General features: G+C 44.7%; 1 protein-coding gene across 6 annotated transcripts in view; it reads left to right on the top strand.

Annotated features, from left to right (window-relative positions):
• Window positions 1-19003, top strand: part of BRD4 (bromodomain containing 4) — a 76939-nt gene that overhangs the window by 24839 nt on the left and 33097 nt on the right. The window contains exon 2 of one of the 6 annotated variants that reach the window (XM_036233878.1): window positions 16506-16607. The exons of 4 other annotated variants lie outside the window; for them this stretch is intronic. The gene's annotated coding sequence lies outside the window, so the exon portion shown is untranslated. Of the gene's footprint in view, window positions 1-9607; window positions 9760-16505; window positions 16608-19003 lie in introns of those variants that run through there. One more of the 6 variants, XM_036233876.1, reaches the window with a different exon arrangement.

The raw sequence follows: 19003 nt of genomic DNA, 5'->3' as shown, positions 1-19003 counted from the left end.
GTGCTCTGGTTTATTATCAAAGCCCAGTCGACTATGTTGGCTACATACAGGCCCTGCTGAGATTTGGCAAGTGAGGCACTGACCATCTTAAGTGTTGAAGGTACCTCTGCTAGTCATCTGAGTTGGAAGACTTTCTGAAATGAATTACCAGAATTTTTGCCCTCAGGTAAAAAGGGGTGTGTGCCTTCACCAGTGTTCTTTGCAGCACTGTTCACGCCGGCCAAAGGTGGAAACAACCCACATGTCCAGTGACAAATAAATGGATAAACACAGTGTGGCAAATCCAAATAATGGAACATTACTGAGCCTAAAAGGGAAGGAAATTCTGACATATGCTACAATATGAATGAACCAACCGTAAGATGCACTAAGTGAAAGAAGCCGAACACCAAAGGACAAATATATGATTTTCCTTAGTCCAATTCATAGAGAAAGAAAATAGAAGCATGGTTACTAGGAATTGCAGGACTAGAGTGAGAGTTACTGTTTAATGGGTACAGAGTTTCAGTTTGGGATGATAAAAAGTTCTGGAGATGATGATGGTGATGGTTGCACAACAATCAATGTACGTAATGGCACTGACTAAACTACACTTAAAAAAGTGGTGAACTTTATATTGCACGTATTTTACCATAATACAAAAAGTTATTGAGTGTTTTCTTGCCTCCTTGCTGGATATTGACTGTATTCACCTCAGACTAATGAGTCATTCCTTGTACAGATTATCTAAGGCTGTTGCCCTCTGACATAGCAGTTTAATTGTTGGCTGTTTTTTGGTAAAACGGCATAGTTGTCTCCTTGCCTGCTATCAAATTGCCAGCCGTTGCTTCTTGCTCCTGTGCCTTCAACTACTCCTCTCCTCTTTCAATGAGCTATTTCTAATCTGGTGTCCTGGGAACAGAGATAAGCCAACCTTCTCAGTGGTATGGAGCTTTGTGGTGCCCTTACCCGGTGCCACCACTCTGGTGTAGCTAAACTATTGAGGTTCAGTAAATCTTGTTTTGAGTTAAAGTTAGGTTTTTCCATCTGGATGTCACTGTTTTGAGTGGTGCTTCCACTGGCCTTCTTGACCTGTTGACATTGATGATAAATGGCTGTTATGAGGACCCTTGGGTGTGCACTAGTGGTGGTGGTCTGGCATGAGCCAGTCCTTCCATGAGCCAGTCCTTCCAGGGGCACTGAACTCCAACAGGAGGTGCTCATCCTCCCTGCCCAGTGATGAGTGGAGAGCTGCTCTCTTTCCATTCCTGGAGTCTTCTACGGTCTGATATTGTGAAACCCAAGACCCTAGGGCGTTTTCAGTTTGGGGTGTTTGGGTTTTTTATAGACGCATCTGTAGGCATTTTTTTTCATTTCCTCACAGTGCTTTACTAGGCAAGCAGCTTTCTCTGTGGTCCATTGTATAGTCCAAATAATGTCAAGAACTTTTAGGTCCCAGCAGCTTCTGGGTTTCCAGCAGCAAAGAGAGATCCAGGGGGTGTAGATAAGGCACTTGAGTCTGCAGTCATGGTTAGGGATCATAAAGATGCCTCCCTGAGACAGTTGTGACTTGAAACTCTTTGGCCTTTGCCACATAGGAGCTGTGGAATTTCTGAGAATTCTGGGATAGAAATTCCAGGATAGGGTCACTAAGTACAATGGTTTGTTGCCATAATGAGGGGACTCTTCTTGCTCCACTTTCTTAATTAAATAAAAGTGGAGCATATTTGAGAAATGAAAATTTGGTCAGCTGAGTAACTGTCATTCAGCACTGCCTACAATTGTTTTTATTTAGGAAGTCATTCTGTTATTATGAGAAGGAATTAGCGTTCTGGTTTTAACAATGTAAACCTGGGGTTTTCTGTCATTGTAAGCTACCTGAGGGGTAGAGTCAGACACTTGTCTCTCACACTTTATTTTCTGCTGGAAAATGTGCATATGCTCATAGTAATCAGTGTCTAGGTAAAAAGTGAAGTTGTAGTATGGAACTGGCTTAATGAACTGTGTTGTCATATGTGTAAATTCTCTAAGATATAAAAAATTCCTTTTTCATGATCTTAAAAGAAGATAGTGTAAAGATGCTGTTACTGGATGGAAGCTGCAATTTTAAGTAAGCCACAAGCCCCCCATGTTCAGAATAGATATATATCAGGGGAAATGTGTTTTGAGTAATTTTACACATGAATGAGATGTTTCAGTGAAAAAAGTTTGTTCTCTGGGTGGACAGTTATCCTATTTAATGCATAATGTGGAGGAAATGAGAAGAGATCAGGAACCACAGCCTCGCTTGTGAAAAGTCCTAAGGAGTAGGGACTAAAAGAGCCAGTTCCATGTGCTCCATGCTCTTTTTTCCATAGTACATCACAGTTTTAGTTATTTTCATTCTTGATTGTCACCATCCTCCCATCTCCAGTCCAGAATGCAAACCCATGGGGGCAGGTGTCTTTGTGCTGAATCTCAAGAGTCTGCAGTTTTGCAAGGTACACAATAAGTTGTTTGTTGAATGGCTGAGTCAGAAATCCAAAGTGTTCACCTAAACCAGGAAGATATCAAATGATAGATACCCAGTCATCCCTAGGCTCCTGCCAATTGGTCAGCCTGGACCGGTTGTTTTTCAGCCTCTTCTTCATTTCCACATCATCTCCTTATAGATCCATGACAGACTGATATATAATAACGCATATCAGAGAAGGGGGGCAACAAAAGTCAGAAGCAGGGCAGGCCAGGTAGATAGATACTGGTTGGGGGCGGGAGCAGTAGTCAGATCACAGTAGCAAAGGGACAAAAAGGAGCAAGCTGAACTCTTACCAGAACTGCTTGGTTGGGGTCTTACAGGGTCTAAAGTGTCATTCATCATGCCCGCTTCTTTTCATTTAGGTCCTGCTGGAACCATTGTTTCTGTAATGCAGTATAGACTTTTCTTGTAAAGAACACTTTTTTTTAACCTCAAGTCATACGTTGGGTTGAAATCAGTTGTTATGACCTTTACCCACTAGAAATAGTGAAGCTGACTCATGAGGGAAGTTGTGTCGGTAGGAGTTGGGGGAGCTTACATTTTCATAAGTATGGGTCAATATGTAAACGGAACAAATCAGAAACATGAAAACTGGGCTCAGAGTGGGAAGGAGGTAGGTGTGTGTGCTGTGAGCTGTGTTGCCTTGGAGTGCGCCCAGCCAGGAGGGCAGCTTGGCCACCTTAATTGTGTTTGCTTAGAGAGTCTTCCATGGGACTGGTGTTTCTGTATGTTTGCGTTGAGTGAAATTCTCTTCTCTCCTAAGCCTAGGACACATCTGTGTAGGTGGTGGTCTAGGTGTACTTGGCACACATTGATTATTAAAGGAGTTTGAGTTTGAACTACCTTTGATTAGGGTTTTTCTTCTTCGGCACCCATGGTGCATTTCTACACTTGAAAGTAGAGTCCATTTTGATGCTATTTCATCCAGTGAACTCCAAGGGAACAAATTCTATTTTTCTACTCTAACATGGTAATGGGATTAGCGAAGGCACATTGAAAATACCCTTATAAATCAGTGCAGCATTTTTAAAAGAATCTAAATAGTCCAGTACTAACATTTTGACTGACTCCAGTTGAGTAGACTTCTAGTAATCTGCATGGCATCTTAGTCTCTGTTTTAAATGTCATCAGGTTGGGGTGGGTAGGGCGGGGCTTGTTGGGAGCATATTTTTAATCCCAAATAGGTCCTCAGAAGAGTCTTCAAGGATCCCATTTTCTGGGTTTCATAAGTACCTTGCTCGCGTACCTCAGTCATTGGGGATTGTGTTCAAGTATGTGACACTCTCTCCCTAACCTGAGCCTCTTGCTGAGGCACACATGGCACCCTGGGAGGTAGTGCCTTATGCCTTCCTATCTTTGGGAGCAGGGTCTTAGCTGTGGATGGCTCCTGAGGGGGGAGTCCAATACCCCACGAGCACACTTTGCTTGCATCACCCATGATCTACATCTTTCCTAGCTTCCGTTCTCTTGGCTTTGTCAAATTGTGCTATCCTGATAGCAGTTTTAATTCAGTAAGAATCTTGGATTTCTACAGGAATAATTTGGAGACATCCTGGGTGAAGTATCTCAAACCTTGCTGGGGTTGGATGGGGGTGTGAGGAACCCAGACAGGGGCAGTCAGAGATGGGAGACAGACATGAAGCTGTTCTGGTGTTGTTCTTTACTTTGACTTTCCCTGGTTGTTACCAGAAGTGAGACTGTAGCTCAAGTGGTTTAAGCATCTCTTGCTCAGGCCTTGCCTTTTCCTCTGACCTTTATCTCCCCTCAGCAGGTGGTACTGTTGTGTGTTCCTCCTCATCAGTGAAAGAGTGCGTTGATGCCATTCACTGAAGGGGGACTCAGTGCTCTGCTCTCCCCCATCTGCTAGGGTTGGCACCTGACACCATGCTGGGAGGCTGCCCTCCTGCATTGACTTCTTCATGTGGCCTTGCATGGTCCTGGGCAGCACTAGCTTCTCGAGTCCAGAGCAAGGGAAATGCAGAACCTCTCTGAGCTTCTTACACTGGCTTGGGGGAGCCAGATGAGTTTGTGGGGGGCTCAGGGCAGTGTCATTTAGTCCAGCTGAATTTTGTGTATGCCTCACAAAATAGCTTCTGGGAAGGAGCTATGTTTCTAACTGGGTTCTGCGTTCCAACCCCCTCCTAGTTGGGAACTGGGGGTCCCAGCCAGGTCTCAGCCCAGGTTTTGGAACGTTCTTCAGAAGTTCTTGTTTCTTCTCCCCTTGTGGTGTTTTCACCTTGGCTCAAAATTCTCCTTTCATGTCTAATACTTTAAAAACATTTGTGTGCTCCATGGTTAACATTTTCTGGGATGGTTTCTACTTCTTCGAACCCTTTCACATCAGCTGTTCAACTGTTGATGGACAAACTTATATTTTCTCTAGTCCTTTAAATTGCCAACAGCCTTGATGGAAAATCCCAGGAGAACTGGTGCCTTGAGGCCATGTGGCCCACACTTTCAGCAGCCTATAACCACCTCTGCTGTGTCACCAAACAGGAGGCTGTGGGTTCCCTGATGTTTTTCTGTCCACCTCCTCTCTGCACTCTCCCTCTGGACACACAGCTTCCTGAGTGGTCTCCCTCAGCCCTGTTGCTCAATTGATTTGTTCTGCCCTGCTCCTGTACCCAGGTAACCAACTTTTTTTTTTTTTTTTCCCCAACCAGGATTTGTCTTGTGATGGTTCAGCAGTTAAGAGTAATTGCGGGCTCCCCCATGGCCTCAGCTATAAGGATTCAGTGTCCTGTTACATTATCTTTGAGTCCGACTCCATCCACCCTTTTTTTGAAATCTTGTTTTGTTCCTGCAGTAGCCTTCATGTTGAACTTGCTCTCCATTCCCTCCAACAATGTTCTCAAATTGTGGGATGTCTAATCCCTCACTAAGGTGACTTTAGCTAGTCTTAGGACCAGCAATCCCCATGAGAGGTAACTCTTATTACCCTTTCAGTTTCCAGCAATCCTTCTCACTTTGAGACGGTCTTATCAGGTGCTAATCTCCCTTTGTGCAAATCAAGCACAGCTCCAAATCTTGGGCCAGCAGCCATACCAACAAGGTTGTTTTCATTGTACTTATTATTACACTGACTTTCTCTTTGTAGCAGCTAGTGCTGGTTTTTAAGTTAATGGGTTTTTTTTCCTTCTTTTAAATTTGAAAAATTTCAAATCTACAAAAAAGATTAGCCACATTAACATTTTGCCACATTTGTTGAATTTATCAGTGCACAGAGTTCCCCCCCCCCAAATTCTTTGAAAGTAAGGTGGCATCTGTGATGTTTTATCTCAAGTACTTAAGCAGACATCTCTTTAAGAGCATTCTCTTGAAAGCAGGGGCTCCAACAGGAGTTTGTACAACCATATTCATAGCAGCATTGGTCACAGTGGCCAAAAAGTGAAAGCAGTCCAAGTTCCCATGGATGGATGAATGGATAAACAAAAGTATATATCCATACAGTGGAATATTATTCAGCCTTAAAAAAGAAAGGAAATTCTGACATATGCTACAGCATGGATGAACCCTGATGACATCATACTAAGTGAAAGGAGCTAGTCACAAAAGACAAATACTGTTTGATTCCACTTAATGAGGTACTTAGAGTATTCAGGATTCAGAGGGACAGGAAGTAGATGGTGTCAGGGCGCGGGAGTGGAGGTAAGGGTGGGGGAGTTCGTGGTTAATGGGGACAAAGTTTTGGTTTTGCAAGATGAGAAAAGTTTTAGAGATTGACAGTGGTGATGGCTGCACAACAATGTGAATGTACTTAATGCCACTGTACTGTACATTTAAAAATGGTTAAAATGGTTAATTTTATGTACATTTTACCACAATAAAAAATTAAAAAGATTGAAGTTTTTATTCGTTTTTTTTAAACAAATAAGGATATTGTCTTTAAACAGTTTCTTACATACAAAAATATCAACAATAATTGTATCCCATATTAAGATTTTCTGTGTTGTCTCTCAAAATGTCTGTCCCATTCAAACAGGTTCACGCATGGCATGTGATATATTAATGTTTTCTTTTGAATAATTATATTTATAAAATACAGGATGATTTATAACACGGGATGCTCATCTGTGGGTGATGAAGGTGGTGGGTATGGGATCAAAACAATCCTGAATGCAGTGGCCTGGGCGCTTGCAGCCCTGGAGCCAGGTTCATGCCCTGGCCTCCTTGCTTCTAGCGAAGGAACCTTTTAGATCTTTATGGTAAGATCAGCAGGGGACTCTTGAGCATCAGAATATGGCTAGTGAAATTGAGAAATTGTAAATTTTTAAATTTTACTGAATTCTAATTAAATGTTAAAACATGCTTAATCTAGTTATCGGATAACTTTTTAGTATGTTTGGAACACCTTGGGTATGTAAATCTACTTTTTCAACTAAGTTTTATAGAACCTAAATACAGATAAAATATTTTAGATGAAAATTTAGCTCCTGGATTGAGATATGCTGCAAATGTGGAGTACACACTTGGATTTCAGACCTATTTAGTATAAAAAGAAAGGGAAAATATCTCAATTTTTTATAGTGACTACACATTGAAATGATTTTGGGTATATTGGGTTGAATGGCATATACTATTACATATTCAGTGACTTCACCTTTTTACATTAATGTGGCTACTAGAACAATTCACATGCTCGAGTGGCCACATTATATTTCTATCAGACGTGTGTAGATGTGGTGCAAGTATAAAGCATTGCATTTCCTGTGCTGCCCTCTACCAGATCTTCCCTTCCTTTCTGGGCTACTGAAGAACTTCAGGCTCTTTGTTTTTTTGCTGAATTCTCAGCTGGAATCTTTCTCATCATCTGTCCTGTCCTAACAAAGCCTCAGGCATGTGGAGGGAAAGGGCTCGGATGGGGCAGAAGAAACATGCCAACTGTTCTGTGTTACTGGATACATGGGAGAATGTCTCTCTCACTCTTGTGTCTAGTTTCCTGCCCCGGGTCCTCAGACAGCACAGAGGTGTGGGAATCATTGGTGTGAGGGCATGGGACTCCAGAGGGGATAGTAGGGGCACCAGCTCAGCTAAGCTTTTCTCCCTCCTGGAAGAGAAATGCTCAGCGCAGAGTCTGGGAGAACTCAGAATCCCAGAGTGGGGTGTGGAGAACTGCGGAAGGGGCATGGGCTCAAGCTGCACATGGGGTATGGGTCTCCACCTTTCCCAAGCATGGCTCGCAAACCAATTACTAAGCCCAGTGTGGGTGCTGTTTAAACACAGTTTGTTTATTCATCGTTCTGTACACTAGATCCTGATTTGAAGCATTGTGTGGTGAGTGTTAGCTCTACATCCTCAAATATGTTTTACATTTTTAATACAGAGACATCAAAGAATTCAGGGAATGCTGCAGGTTCATTGGGAGTGTGATGTCTGTATACCTCAGGTGACCGTTTTGGTTTCTGATGAGCTGAAAGCTCATCACCTAAGTGGACACTAAGGACAAACTTAGTAAGTCATCCAGGAAGTAAACTTGGGCTGTACAGTAGAATCTGAGTCTGAGATACCAGCCTGGCTACAGCTGTGGTGCCCCTGGGACACAAACCAGGGCTGGCTCTGTCGGTGTCTAAGCCAAGGTACCGGACTTCTGTGGGTCATTTACTTCAGTGGAAAGTGTAATTAATGACATAAATAACAAGACCATTAGTTCTCACAAAGCAGCAGATCCCTGAGCATTCTTTGCTTCCTTAGCTATTCTTGAGAGGAGAGTGGTCATTTAAGTCCAAGCATCCATCTCAAACTGACACGGTTAGATTATCATAGCAGAAGTAAACACTGAATGTTTGTAGAGGGCAGAGACCGCCCTTCAGTGTGTGGAGGTGGCTGGCTAAGGGGCTTACCCTTAACCTCAGAGGAGGGGCGCCTTGGCCAGTTTGGGGCCTGCTTGACTGTCAGAGGACCAGCCTTTGCTGTACTCTTGGAGTGTGTCTCTAGTTTAAATGCTGTCACCTGTCACTGCTTGGTTGTTACCAGGTCAGTCTTCCATATTTTTTGGAAAAGTGATGCCCTTGCTTCCCCCACCCCTTGCATTTGGGTTCTGTACCTGATAAAAGGTGAAGCAAGGTGAGAGGAAAAGTTCTCTCTCCCGGAGCCACTTCTTAAGAGTGCCTGATAGTGACAAATGTAACTTTTTTCATGAGTCTTTCTTTTAAACTTAAGCTCCTCAGTGAAAGTAAGACAGAGGGTAATATCGTTGAAGTATCAGCTCTTTATCAAGGTAACCAGGCTCCTGCATCTCTAAACCCTGAGTCAGTGTGTGCCCTTGTCCTCCACCAGTGCATCAATTCCTGGCTCCTTGGAATGTCTACATGTCTCCTCTTGGCTATTAAAGGCCTGGTTTTGCCTTTCCTCTCAATGAGGACTCTTGGTGGTTATGGCTGAAGTATCACTAGGATGTCAGGGTCATGGTGTCTCTGGAAACTCTTGTGTTACTCCCATTCCCTGAGCCTCTTTTGTCCCCAGTGAGCATAGGTGGGTTTCAAGGACACCCTGAATCTCCCTCTCAGTCACCCTGTTAAGCCGTGCTTACTCATTGAATACTATTTCCACTTACATATAGCAGACCTGTGTGCTGAGCTGGCATGTTTTGGAACATTTCAGCCACAGGCTATGTACTGCTTCTCCCCTGTGCGGTGCTAGCTGTCAGCTGTGCAAGTTTTCCTCTGCATGCTCACCTCCCTGTACTTGGCTTCCTAGATTCTCAAACAGCTTGCTTTTGACTGTTTAGAGGTTGACACGAACATGTTTCCCTGGTATTTGATGTGCTGGAAACACTGTAGTTGTCTTTTTTATAGTTTCTCGTTTTGTTCATGAGAATCATGAACTTGGTTTTTATATCCTTTTGTTGGAAATAGAAGGAGTCCAGAGAACCAGTGTGCCATCTGGTTTACACCAACCAGGACACCCCAAGACTATTATCAGCCTAGTTCGACTAATCCCAGTTTCTCACTCTTAGACTTTTTTCTTCGTTTTAGCGTAGGTAGTGCCCAGCCTCCCTGCCCACCTCAGTTTTGTAGTCTTGCATGGCTCTGTGGCCATCTTGGAATCTGCTTTTCAAAGCAGAATTTTTCTGCATGAATTAACAGCCCCGTTACATTGCATTTCTTATTATAGGTTAATCTCAATGCCACATACACGACTCTTTTGGGAAAAAGAATAATTAAAGATAAAGGAAGACAAGTAAAGAAGCTGGAGTAATAACTGTAAAAGAGGCAACCAAAAGAAAATGTCACTCTTACCTGTGAAAGGCACAACCCAAAACCCAGGTCAGTGGGAATGCAGAGGTTGAATTAATGGTGTTGTATTTCAGTCATAATTAGGCTGAATCCTCTAATTTGGACACTCGAGCAGGTCAAAGCTGCTTTTGAGTGCCTGGGGGCCAGCTCATCAGGTAGAGAGGCAGAGAGACGGACAGACCAGCCAGCCATACCAGCAGAGATCAGTGGGAGCTTGTGAAAGGGGGCAGATTGCAAAGAGGCTGAGCTGTTTTTACATGTATGTTAGCTGGCTGGCTCGTTGGTTTTTCAATGTAAACAGGTGTAGTGATTCATAGATCTGCCACCATATCCCACTTTGTATAATGGTTCCATGTACCATCCACTTTTACTTCTTTACTAATTTCATCTGTAATTTTGCATTTTGCTTTTCTAAAATGACATTTTCTTGTCACATGCGTTTCTCTTGCCTTGACACAAAGTTTAGAAATCTGTGGAATGGGTTGCAAACAACAGACTGATCTTAATTTTATTGGCACACAGCCACACTCATTTGTCTAAGGATTGTCGGGGCTACTTTCTTGATACAGCAACAGCAGAATGGAGTGTTGCAGACTGCCTCACACAGCTGTTTACACTCCGAAAATTAGAAAAATTAGCCTGCCACTGCTGCAATGTGTTTTAGCCCAACAGTTTTGATCTTGTCCACATCAGTGTTTTGTATTGTTTTTACTGCAGTCCCATCCCAGGAACATTTTAAATTGCAGATCCATCCGCTCAGATTTACTCATCAACTGTGATGTAACCAGTATGAAACAATGGAACATTTTACCGTACCTGAGCTGCTCATTCCTCCAGCTGTAGGCAGCTTTTGGAGGGAAAAGATGCTGCAGAATTCTCAGTGCCCTTAATTTAATGGGCTTACTGATTGGTTTCTAAAGCAAAGGGACTGGAATTCTGATGGTGTGATTTGGCCTGCCTGGGACCTGGCTCCTGATCCTCTGTAGTGGGTGACAGAGAACTTAAGTGCATCTGCACTCCCTTAGCGGGAAGGCTGGCTCATCTCTGCCTCGGGTCACCTGGTTCAAGGTAAGCTGCAGGGCTGAATCTGAGGTAACAGCCCAGCCCCACTTGGCAAGTCTGAGGGGCGGGGGGTCAGGGTGTGTACAAGCTGAGGGAAGGAGGATTAAGGCTTCTAAAAGCTGCTTCGGCTCACAGCCACTGGCTAGGCTCCAGACAGCTCAGTCTAGGGGATGACACGAGTACTGTTCTTACCAGCTGCCTGAGCCGGTCAGATGGAAAAGAATCCTGTGTGTGCTTCCCCACTGACACAGATCACACAGTGAAATGGGTCATGGCCATGAATGGGAAGTAGCTTCTCCTCTGGGACCAGGAGGAAGTAAACCTTCTGATATTCGTGTTCCAGAACCACCATTACAAGAAAGATGTTTTTAGGGGCAGTATAAAATTTGTTGCAAATTGACTAGTATTAAGAAATTTCCAGGTTTTTACCCAGGTTAGGGTTCCACACCCCCTCCTCTTTGTCCCTGAGTAGACTCTTGCACTTCCTCTAAATGATTCTTTATAGGAGAGCCTTGCAGTGATAGGGAGGTGATGGCTTCCTCTGTCTGCAAGGTGTGTGCGTCTGTGAACTTGTAATATCATGAGGGGCTGGGGTCACCTGGCTTCAGCCATCATTTTGCTTGGCGTGAAACAAGTTCAGGCCACAGTCCCACAGGCCCCTTACTGCTTGGGACACATAAATAACAACTTGGTCTCTCCTCCTGTTGACTCTGTTCCCCACAGCATCAACAGAGAAGTGTGCTTTGTATTTTACCCATGACACAGGCAGAGTTACATTGCAAGCAGATACCACGTGCTGTAAGAGTTATCTGGGCTCTGATTTGTTTATGGGGTGAAATTCTTTGGAAATATCACTCCTAGAAATCTGACTTGAGATGCAACTCAAGGGCATCTTCAGCATTCTGCAGAGACGGTAGGCCCACTAATTTATAAATGTCAGGATGTGGAAATGGAATGCAATTGGCCAGACTACAGACCCACTGGCACAGCAGTGCTGGTCGACTGGGCCTCCACCCTAGTGCTTGGTGAGCAGAGGCAGCTATAGAGCAGAGCATTCAAGAAACAGCCCCAGGTGACCTCCAGCCAACCAGGCCACCACCCATTCTGTCTCTGTTGCTGTGAGGATAAAGACCACCTGCCTCATAGGGTTGCTGTGAGGATTAAGCAGACACAGACCAAGTGTTTAGTACAGAGCACCAGCCCAGGAAGCAGCAGGCATCTATGGTGAGCTTTCCTAGGATATGGCATCTGCTATGTGTGGTGATAGCTTGCTAAGTGTGGTCACCGTATTTCACCCTGTTACTGCCTTCCCTCAGATCTTGCCGCCTGTCTTTTACTCTAGCACAGGGGTAAGTGAATGGACAAGATGGAGTTCAGGCAGGGTCACTGAGTTTGTGGGTCCTCTGCGAGACCAAGACTTCAGATGGAACTGCAAGTACAAAGCATAACTTCTTACAACCTGCTAGGTTAATTTAGCCCCTTGTGATGGGCAGAACTGGGACTGAATCTCCAGAAATCTGCCACTTCCTGGGCAGGTGCATACAGCCTCTCTCTTTTCCTTTCTTGTGTGACCTAAGTGCCAGAAGCAAGCCTACATGCCATGTCTTCTCTGTCATGCCTCCTAATCTCCAGAAAATGAAATAGTTTCTTTCTGTTGAATTTAAAAAAAAAAAAAAAATTACAGTTTTGTTGTCCACTAAATAAAGTCTGCCCTTAAAATGTTTTCAGATCATTCAGATGAGTTGTGATGATAGCAGATAATATCCTTGAAGGATTGCTTATGGGGTATTGGGGGTTGTCTATAAACTTCGGAAAATAATTTACTTTTTATTTTCATTAACCTAGAGCTAAAGGATCCCAAACTTCCATGGTTACAGAATCCTTAGCATCTCAATGTTTTTGTTTGCTTCTAGGCCAAGGCAAACAACCGAAGAAGTACTAATGTTCCAACAGCTGTATAGTTGTTTGAAAAAATAAAACATAAATTGAAAGGAAAAATATACTCTTTGTAATCACGGTTACTTCCTAATGGAATGTGTGTGCCTGTTGTACAACTCCTCACACCTTAGAACCAGATTGGTTGGACACCCACAACTTGCATTTCCTGTTCCACATCGATTTTTACATGGTATCTGCCTTTTATTACAGCAGCTGCTGAACACCAAGCTTTGCAAGATGTGACATTGTCAAAAGAAATATAATGTCATCTGATGTTGACGTGATTAATTGCCTTATGATGATAGTTCCCACAATGTCCTTCTGAGATACCAGGCTACTAACTATCTAATCTCTGTTGCTTTTTCTTATTTCTCCAAACTGGGAACATGTAAGAATCTGTGGGGAGTAGATCCAGAAGTGAGACACCCAGTTGGATCCACAGCTTTCTTTGGGTTGGAAACACTAGTCAAAATCTCTTCCTGTCCCTGTTCTTCAACTAATTCAATGAATTGAATGGTGGCTGCTGCCTCTTGGCTACAGAGAGGGAATGACATTTTTGGCTTTTTTTGGCATAAACCTTTAGTTGAATTGATTGAAAATAATATCTGCTGTATCATGAGAATCCAAGCAATAAAGTCCTCTGCATATCTACAGGTAGATTTATGAATTTTTGCATTTCTAGCCTCTCTGTCGAGGCCTGGTACTGAGAGCCATTTCCTGCAAGGCTCAAACTCACAGAGCAACCCTGGCAAGTACCCTCACTGATGTATCCTGTCCCTGTGCATCCCCTTTCGGGTTCCCTATCTTTTGCATCTGAACAGCGTGCTGCACGTGTACAGTATGCAGCCCTGGACAGGAATGGGATTCTCCTATTGTCTCTAACCTCCCTGAAGTCCCTATCATCTGGCTCCAGTGTCCCATCCAAGCCCACCCTTCTCCCCACACTATGTTCCCGACCTGGAAGTCAGGGACTTGTGAAGGACAAAAGGCCAGTGTGATAACGTGGTCCCTGCACTGTGCCATCCCACCTGTCTCCATACTTGTGCCTGTGGTCATGCCTTCTCCTGGCCATCACAAGCCCTTTTCCTGTCCATGGCCAGAGCAGCTTTTCCCTTCTCCTTTGCAGTATTTACCCAGGCATTGCTTACTCACTCAAAGAATGTCATGTCCACAGCAGGCCTACCATGGAGCTCAGAATGGAATTCATTGGCTGAGTGAGTAAAGGTCTGGCTAGTCACCAGGTTTTCAGACTCCAAGAATGAGAAGTGCTTTTCTTTTCCAGAGCTTTGAGATTGAGCTAGAAGTTTCAGGGTGACAGTTGGGTGTGGTCACTGTAGGGTGTCTTCTATCTCTCAGTCATTCACTGAGCACCTGCTCTGCACTAGGAGGACAAAAGTGATATAAAGATGGCCCTGCCCTTGGGCTCCCAGGTATGTGCCAAGCTGAGCTTTAGAGCACAGAGTTCAGAGAAATACCAGGTACTGCAAATGAAAGGTCTAAAGGTGACAGGGAAGGGGCCCATTGTGACCCCTCTTGTTGTTTGCAGTGACTACTGTGGGAAGAATTTACCCAAGGCAAGCATTCCAGTTGGATCTGTGCCTTAGAATTTTAAGTTATACTGGCCTTCATGTAGAGACTTGCCAAAGCCTCTGTCCCTTGGCTCACAACAGATAGATTTTTGTTAGTTTCCCTTGTGTTGCAATACAAATGAGTGGCTTCTTGAAGTTTTCTAAGGATTTTACTTGCCTGCAGTCATGGGAGGGCCAAGCTACAAGACTCATATTGTCTGGGTATGGCCTCTCAAGGGGCGGTTGCTGCCCAGGGCCCAGAGTGGGTGCAGAACAGGAGTCCTGGGTATGTGTTTGTAGCGCAGTTGTATACGGCAGCCCCTCATATGAGGCCATGGATGTTACCTGTCATTGCTTGTCTTCAGAGCCTCCTAAAAGAAACATTGAGTTACTTGTGGCTCCCAAGTCTGTCTCATCTGTCGAACATATATCATGCCTTCATGTTTAAACTAAAAACCTCCAGCAGTTTCTTTCTATATGGAATTGACTTCAGGTGTTACAAGTGTGTGGTTCTTGTGCTTTAAGTTTTCATATTAATTAAGATGGTAGCCAGCCTGTCACAACCATTTGTGTTGGACCCTCCAAGGGGTGCATATCCAGCTCTCAAGTGGGGACTTGCTTGGTTCAGAGGCCAACCGAAACTCCCCAAAAATCATGTGTCAAATTCTGGGCCACCCTGGCTGGTTAGGCCTGATCTCTCCAGTCCTGTGTAAGTTGTCTGTGCCTCAGTTTCCTTATCTTGAAAATGGAGGTGAGGCCAGCTGCAATTTCAGATGTTCTGAACTTAGATGTTACATGTCAAACATGAGCAGGCTGGCTAGAAATGGAATGAAGTTTTGACTTTTGTGGTGGAGGTAAGTGGTTTATAGTGCAAAGACAAGGCAGAATTCGAAGGTCAGGTATGCGTAGAAAAACCTCCGTTCATTTTTGTGAAATGAAAATCTTTGCACTCAAGGGCCCATCTGGACCTGGCTTGAAGGTGAAGAAAAGTGGTTACTGGCCAGGGCCCTCCATCCCTTGGCTTCCCAGAGAGTCCATTTAGAAAGAGAAAAGGCATAGCCCAGCCCTGAAGCTCCAGAAGTCAGTTATCTTGACTTCATCTTGCCTTAGGGACATTGCTTCAAGATTTCCAGAATGTCATTACTTAATGGAAAATATATAGGGCTACTGCCTCCTGGTGGGACTAGTTCGGCAGGGATCCAGTGTCCTTGTGGCTGACTGGACTTTGCTGCCCTGCAGCTAGAAACACACCTCCGGGGTGGGACCACCCCTGCCTCTTCCTGCTGTGGTTCACCTGGCACCTGAATGGCCGTGTGATTCCTGAGCTTCTTTCTAGAGGAAACCTAGTGGTGGAGACCATACTGCACATCATTCGTTATCCTCAATGCCTGCTTCTCTCCCATGCTCACCTCTCCAGCACATCCAGGTCTGCCTTCATGGTGGGGCCACTTGCCCGTCTTGTCCCTTTGGGTACATTGATCCTGCTGCATGGAAACCCTCTCCCAGCCAGCTATAGGCATCCTTAACCCTGTGTACTTCCTTCTCTAACTGTGGTGCAGCCCCTTTATTGATACAAACTCTCAGCATGTCCTGTACCTCTCTCTGCCTTGTTGTGGCCACCAGACTAAAGACTCCTGGCAGACTGGCAAGTTGTCTCCATCATTCTCTCCCATCTCCTCCTTTCTCACTGGCCTCCACCTCCAGTTTCTGTTGTTGCCCAATAAATAATTAACCCCATCCGTTTACCTACCCATGGCAGTCTGCTATTTTGTGAACACCTCTCGTTCTCCCTCATTCTTCCAGAAGGTTCTTGCAAACTCTCCTGGCTTACTGGCTTCTCTGTGCATGTGGCCAGCCCTCCCACTTCCCCCGCAGCTCTCCTGGAGGCCAGGCTGCCCTCACCTCTTTCTGCTTTACTCCTGTCCTATCTTGATCACTTGTGTCCTTAACTGCGGGTTGTTTTTCTAAAATCAGTTTACTATTTTATTTATAGTACCTTTATTTTGAAAGAAAATGAAATCAGAAACCACTTATGGATATCAGTAAAATTAAATACCATAAGAACAAAACAACATTGTTAATTCTGTCCAGGTAGTAGTATGTGAACCCACCCCCCCCCGACACACACACACACACACACACACACACACACACACACACACACACACACACACACAGCTTCTCCTGAGCCCTAACATGTCATTGCAGGTGGCTGTAGAACCTTCTCTGAGGTCGAGGTCCCACTCTTGATGGACCGAATCTGAGAGCTTGGAGAAATCTTCTTTCTTTGCCAGTCACCTTAGGATGAAGGTATGCCTTTTGTTTACAAGGCTTCATGCACAATTGAATGCAGTTTCCAGGGTGTTTCCTCCCTCTAGTCTCTTCTCAGTCTGCCCACCATGCCCTGTTGCGCCTTGTGTCACCAGTATATGTCTTCTCAACCAGATTCACTGTAGCCCTGGTCTCTTATCTGCGCATGCTCTTTCTGATGGTTCCACCTCTTACCCCAGCCTTGGGGCATTTCTCCTTATTGGACCTTTAGGTGGCCTTTTCCTGCTTTCATTGGGGTGTGTTTACTGAAGTGTCTGGGCATCGGGTCCACCTGTCTTTGCCAAGCTCAACCTCATGCACCTCTGTCCGTCCACGTGCCCTGCCTTGATTCCTGCCATAGGCACTGCTTTCCTAGACCACACATGGTTGTTAGTTCTGGCCACGCTTGTACTACAAGTATCCTGATGGGAAAAGGGAAGTGCTTTGTATCACCAGTCTGAAGCAGGCCTATCCAGTCATGTCTTCCTTTGAAAACTGTTGTAGTGCACTGTGTTCCTGCAAGCTTGCTATGTTTTTTGCCATGTCTTACCAGGCCCATCATCAGACAAAGGTCCTTTTAGGGGACTGCCCTTCATGATCCTGCACTCTTGGTGCTCTGCTCTTTCAGCTTGAGATGCTCCCCACAGGCTGCTTGCCAGCTGGTCTCCACATCCAGTCCCCATCATACTCTCATGCCAGCTCTGGGTGCCCTTTCCCCATCTTTAGCACCATGTGTGTGAGAGTACCAGGAAACAGCTTGGCACCCTCAAAGCCCTCCCTAATCCCCTTCCTGTAAGTGTTCTGCCCGGGTGGGTGTTCGGGTAGAGCACACTCATCTCAGATGTTGCTGCAGGAACCATTCCCTTCTTGAGGGTTAGGAGTACCCTGGGAGGGTACAGACTGTTAATTTCATGCTTAGTGTCTTAGACGAAGTTGGACCTCATTAAATGCTTAAGCTCAGCATGAAACACAAGATCATCTCTAGACACCTAACTTGTCTGTTGTAACACACCATCCTGCGCCTTGGATGTCTCTATGAAGGTTGCACAAATGTGTTTCTCTCCACAGTGTTGTCCTCTCCCATGAGCTAAAAGATTAATAAATTATTCAGTATTTTTTAAATGATTTACATTCCATCTCTGAATAGGCAAAAGGCACTCTTAATCTCTATCTGTTAGGTGAAAAGGGATAAAGAGCAGTCCTTTCTCTTAAAGCAAACATGGATTCATTTCTTAGACTGAATCTGGAAGATTCTGGGGCCTTGCACACAGTGGTCTTGGGCTGCTCCCACGTGGTTCCCCTCCCTGCGGCAGCCTCCTCCTTGGAGCAGCATGCTCTCCTTGTGTTCTCTAGCTAGTTGATGTACTTTGGTTGACCAGAGCTGTGGAAGGAAAGCCGCTTAGCCATTCAGTTTTGTCAGCCCTTGGGCTCATCCTGCAACCAGGACCCCAGTGTTGGGAGCATGTGGCCAGGACCCATATATGGGGCAGTCAGTCAGCCTGCTTGCCTCAGGAGGTCCAACTCTCCACAGCTCTGAGTTACTTTTATGTAGCAAGCTCTCCCTTGATGCTTTTAAAATTTTATCATTTGCCAGAACTACATTTATAAAAAACCTTTGTGGGAACCTTGGTTTAACTTATACTTGGTCTGAATTATAAAGTAATTTGTCAACAGCTAGAGTGCTTGACGTGCTGTGTTCCAGAAAGAAAACTGTGACAGAGCCAGCCAACTTGCCCTGTTCTGTCTTGTCTCCTCCACCTACTAGAGTCCTGTGGTCCTAAAATCCGCCCTCTTTCCTAAGCCCTTTCCTGACTTGCTCAGCCAGAGAAGTTCTCTTACCCTACTGACTTCCGGTTTATTAGTGGAGGTGCCCCTGTGATACAGGCAGTTCCTAAACAACAAAGTCTGTCTTACTCCTGGCACTAGGTTGATAGCTGATTGTTTCTTTTTCTTGCTGGTAGAAAAGTGTCAGAAAACAGTGCAGAAAAAATGCAGATGGTAAACACATTTTAATAGATGCTTCTAATTAATGAGTGTGGAGACTCCATATTTCAAGTAAGAGGTGGATTTGTGTTTCTGGAGGGCAGTTTGGCAATAAAAACAACCTTCAGTTATCCCATTACAATAACTGAACAGGTGTCTAAAATTGCCCTTATTGGGGATGCTTTCGGTAAGAGTTTGGCATGGCCTGAAACGGGGCAATCAGGTGAGAGGAGTGCACACAGGACAGGGTGCTCAGGCAAGCACTGAGCTGGGATCTCACACACACACCCATCACCACCATCACCCCCGTACCCAGGCAGGTCACAAGGGATGCCTCTCTATATTTCTATAAATAAGCTTTTAAAAGCTAGTTAATAAGACATTGGGTCAAGTACGGATTCATTATTGTGTTA

This window comes from Rousettus aegyptiacus, unplaced genomic scaffold (assembly GCF_014176215.1).
Source record: "Rousettus aegyptiacus isolate mRouAeg1 unplaced genomic scaffold, mRouAeg1.p scaffold_m13_p_16, whole genome shotgun sequence".
Taxonomy (NCBI): Eukaryota; Metazoa; Chordata; class Mammalia; order Chiroptera; family Pteropodidae; genus Rousettus; species Rousettus aegyptiacus.
This window is presented reverse-complemented; position numbering and strand designations above follow the sequence as displayed.